Source organism: Engraulis encrasicolus, chromosome 22 (genome assembly GCF_034702125.1).
Source record: "Engraulis encrasicolus isolate BLACKSEA-1 chromosome 22, IST_EnEncr_1.0, whole genome shotgun sequence".
Classification (NCBI taxonomy): Eukaryota; Metazoa; Chordata; class Actinopteri; order Clupeiformes; family Engraulidae; genus Engraulis; species Engraulis encrasicolus.
Window position 1 is genome coordinate 38,280,404 of NC_085878.1, and position 5,000 is coordinate 38,285,403.

At 40.4% G+C, this 5,000-nt stretch overlaps 1 protein-coding gene and 1 long non-coding RNA gene across 2 annotated transcripts in view; both read right to left on the reverse strand.

Annotated features, from left to right (window-relative positions):
* Nucleotides 1-5,000, reverse strand: part of cdh8 (cadherin 8) — a 252,019-nt gene that overhangs the window by 99,563 nt on the left and 147,456 nt on the right. The window lies entirely within an intron of this gene.
* On the reverse strand, nucleotides 3,528-4,497 carry LOC134439117 (uncharacterized). The gene is made up of 4 exons (XR_010032714.1): nucleotides 4,396-4,497; nucleotides 4,161-4,265; nucleotides 3,955-4,016; nucleotides 3,528-3,578 (listed from the first exon to the last, which is right to left on the reverse strand). It is a non-coding gene; the product is annotated as an uncharacterized LOC134439117 (long non-coding RNA).

Genomic DNA, 5,000 nt, shown 5'->3' on the forward strand with positions numbered 1-5,000 from the left:
CCCATGCATTACAAATATATTCAAAAACCTCATCTGCGATAGATGATTTATCTAACACGCTTGAGGATAATATTGCCACCTTTCCCTTCTCCTGCGGTAGCCAGTTGCCCTCTCAGAAGAAGCAATCTGAATCGGAAAGATAAGAGTGCGCTCTGTTCAAGACCCGCGGCAAGACTGCAATGGTCATCATAGTCCGTGGTGTCAGCATTCAGCCAAAAACGGTGATAGGCCCTTTTTTATATATATATATATATAAAAATATACCTTATTCGCAGCAGCCAAAATCAGTCAGACAATAAGTCCTTAACGAGAACGTGCGAATGCTCCTTCTATCAGGGTAAAGTTTGCAATTGGAGAGGGGTGATTGAAGGGGTAAATTAAGTCCGAAATCAAAATGATCAAAATACGGTCCATTTATTTACAATACCCTACATAACAGAAAGAAAATGTGTAGGAGGTCAACAGAAAATAACCATAAACTGAGGACTATAGGCAACGTCAAAGTAAAATACAAACACGAAATCAAACAAAGCTTTTTTTTTTAATGCGGCAACACTGGTTAACAGCAGGTTTTACGCACACATTTCGAAGCGGTTAATCACAGATGCCGCTCTCTTCCTTGCTCTCCCAAACCCCAACGTACACTGGGTTTAATACTCCCTGCAATACTGGCCAGCTATTATTCAATTACCATTTCATTTGTCCATGCAAAGACCTTTACGCGGCGGTTAACTAAAAGTATCCTCGGTCGAATTAAGGTAGGCTACAGCCTAACACAAAACGGTTTCCATCTCCACAGATGCCACATATTAGTAGCCTAGGCTACCATACACAAAAAAAATGAAAATGAAAAGCATTTAAATGAACATCCCACTAAACAATCTCTTCCCCAAAGTCAAAGTTGCAACGGTGTGCGCTTCCGCCTCGCAGATTGATGCTTGATTAAAGTGTGTTGATCAGTGCAGTGCGTGCAGGGTGTGTGCGAGTGCGTGCTCCGCCATGCACATTGAAGAAAGTTCACTTCAACATGTCAACAATGTCCCATGTGTCCATATGTAGTGCACAAAACATTAAAAGCATTGTGAGAGAAAATGTTTGCCAGTTTAGTGCGAAGGGAGGAGAATCCGAGTGCAGAGAGGCTGCATGTTGACGTTACATTTCATTTCGTTGGATGCTTGTCTCACTCTCAAATGTCATTTTCTCTCATCACATGCCTTGGCTACTCGTTTTAAATGTGGATTTTACCCACATTAACCCGCATTACACAGCGTTAAACCACAGGCTACCCTGAAATACCGCTGCTTCCCCGAGTTTTATATTGCAACATTTCCGACATTTCCTTCACTGACACAGCGGTTGATGGTCAAAGACGCGGCGCATCCTAAAAACTAAACAAAACAATATAAGGGGGGAAACATGCAGCGTCGGTGGTCAAGCCTTCTTCCTTGGTTCATTTAATGATTATTTAGACCGGGCTTTTATTTGGAACCGGCCATTATCTGTCCAAATATCCTCGTGCACCCGGCCCTTAAAAGGAACTTAATTGGAACTCGGCTATTATATGGAACTTTACGGTATATATATACAAACACACACACACACAAAAACACAAAAACGCACACACGCATACACACACACACACACACACGCGCGCGCGCACGCGTTTTGTTGCAGGTGTATGTATAGTTGTACGTATGTGTGTGTGCGTGTGTGTGTGTGTGTGTGTGTGTGTGTGTGTGTGTGTGTGTGTGTGTGTGTGTGTGCACTGTAAAACATTTGAAGTCAGTTCGACTTCCAAATCCAAGCTCCCGTGCTGCCTTAAGTTTGCATGTTAACTCAACAACAGGCTTATTTTTGTGTCAACTCAGAAATCAAAGTCTAGAAAGTTGATCCAACTACAATATTGTTGTTGTCTCAACATAATGTTCTTAGTCATCAAAGTTGATTGGACTTCGTAGCCATTGTTGGATGAAATTGATAGTGTAAGCTGAATTAAAAAGCCATTACAAATCATTTCAATTTAAGATTGGGAGTTTAAATAACATAATGATAGACATCATGCGATATATGACTTCAATTCCAAATTTATTTTAACTTTTACAGTACATTCAAGACGACTCACAGATTCAAGATCCCCTGCTGCCTTACATTTGTAAGTCAAAAAGTTGTAAGTCAAAAAGTTGATTCAACTACAGAGTTGTTGTTCACGTTCAATGTCCCACATATTAATACATGCACAGACCATTAATACTTTATACCATCAAAATTCATGACAAATCAGCTAGCCAAACAGGGTACGGACGAAATTGTGGGTGCAGTAAGAAAACATTATGTTTTGACTTTTGGTAAGACTGATGGAGGGACAAAGAATTTATGTAGAAAAAAACAAACTGTAGAGAGCTGTGGTCTAATGGTAGGGAGTTAATCTTGCAATTGGAAGGTTGCAGATTTGAATCTGTAACCATACATCAGTACCCTCATCCATGACTTCTGGGCCCTTAGGAATCTAATTCAAACATTACTCCTCCAGGGACTATTTTACCAATACGCAGTGTGATGTCATTGAAAAGAGTATAGTACATGATGTAGTCCAAGTCCAAAACACTGTGTGGTCAACAGTCCATGTTTTGTGAACACACAAGAGATTCACAGTCTTTTTCTTCACATTGAGCCCAACTAGCCAGTTGGCATGTCCCTTTTGAAATGAATGATGACCTTGTGATGAATGATGATGAAGACTTGTAGCTGGCCTTTGTCTTTGATAAGCAGTCCAACTTGCATCCCTGTCAGCCTCAAGTTGCTCTTCACCATGAACCTGAAAAGATAAAAATAAGAAAAAAATTCTTATGTGTGAAACAGCTCTCTCTCGCTCTCTCTCTCTATCTCTCTCTCTCTCACACACACACACACACACAGATAAACAGGACATCCCGAAACACTTTAAACCACAGTACTGTATGCTTGCATTGTCTTTTTTTCAAAGTGTAAGAAAATGTGCACAGACATGAATTTACAGTTCTGTCTATTCTCAAAAATATGTCTAAGGTTTACACTGTGAGACCGGCAACAGTCCTTGGATGTGAATGCAACCATTGCAAATGAATGAATAATATTACAAATAGACCTGTATGTGGTATAGTGCGTTGCCATTAGTGCCAGGATAAGAGTGGATGTCAGTTTGAAAATAGATGGTGACTAAACAGTCACATGATATTTAATAAACACCTACTTAACGATGTAAAGTGTGTATGCATTACCCCCCCCCCCCCAAACACACACACACACACACACACACACACACACACACACACACACACACACACACACACACACACACACACACACACACACACACACACACACACACAGTATATGGGTGGACTATAATTGTTGTTAGAGAAGAGAATGGCGTAAATTCTGGCAACACAGATTACCTCACCTACTGAATTTGCTTATCCAGGAGTTTTATCTATGTATGGAAAAAAAAATAGGGAAGCATTTGTAAATATGAAAACAGAGGAATCCTCTGGAAAGTGTGGGAGTTGATGTAGAGTTGTGCAGTGGTTTTGGTTTGTGTCCTGCAAAAACAGATGAGTGTAGTTGTAAGAGATTATGATTACCTTGAATCCAAACCTAGGCACTAGAGTAAAACAAGAGTAAAACTGCCATTATGCTCTCTCTCACACATACTCTCTCTCTCTCTCTCTCTCTCTCTCACACACACACACACACACACACACACACACACACACACACACACACACACACACACACACACACACACAGAAAATGGGCAATTAACTGTGTTATTGGTCAATACAGTAGTATAACAGCATGAATGTTCACCAGAGGTGTCAATCCTGGCATAGGTAGAGAAATACCCTACCACAGTTGCCTGTGCATCAGTTACATCCATAAGGGTATAGGACAGTATTTGTAAATATAAAGTCTTACGTCGTCCTGGAGGATTCCTCTGAGTCAATGTAGAGTTGTTGTCCTCTGGTTGGGTCTGTGTCCTGCAAAGACAGGTGAATGTAAATGAATTGTATGTATTACCTTGAATCACAATATCTGTACATAGTGATGGAAAAACACAGCATAGAACATATTGTATACATATTACATTCCATACAGTCTATAGAGTACAGTAGGCTACCAACCTGTTTTCAGTTGCTCTCTAACGCTGAAGAACCTCAAGACAACCCAGAAAGAACGGAAAGGTCCCATGAAGGTCTGGTAACAGTCTTGTGGAACACTGCAGTTAGCTGAAGCAGATAAATAACAGAAAAGAAAAGAATAATATATGAGATGGAGACATAAAAACAACTGTATGGATTACATTGCTCAAGTAACAAAATCCATGATTTGCATGTCATAGTCATTAGACAGATTTACCTGTATTACTCATTAAACAACACACTCCACGGCCTCAATGAGTGGTTCAGAATCCTCACAAATTCCTCTTCTGTGCGAATGTTCCCGTCAACTCCATCGTCAGACCCCATCATCCATTGGTAGAAGCATGCATTTGCACCCTGAAGTTAAAACACAATAATTATCTTGTATTACTACGTTTTTACATGATTTTCATCTTGACTAATGTCGTCTACCGATTGTGATACAGCAGCATCGCGCTGAAAACATCGCTTCAAGAGGCATGTTGCCGCAATGGCTAACTGCACCTTTGAAATACAACCAGCAATGTCCTTCAGCAGTAGGCCTACATAAGTTTGACTTCGATTAAAATGAAGTAAATAAACAGCCAAGATTATACACAGACATTTCCTTTTAGGGTAGTCTGAACAAAATTCCACAGGGTGACTTTCTAAATAGTAGTTCTAATGCTGCGTAAAAATGGTGCGTAAAAAAGGAGGGGGTCCCCTTTCGCAACGCTGCCGTGTTCGGACACAACCAAAGAACTAGCATAGCAATCTGACTATTGGCCATTTAGAACGACAAACTCGTGAAATGTGGATAACCTGCCATTTGCAATAAGCAAT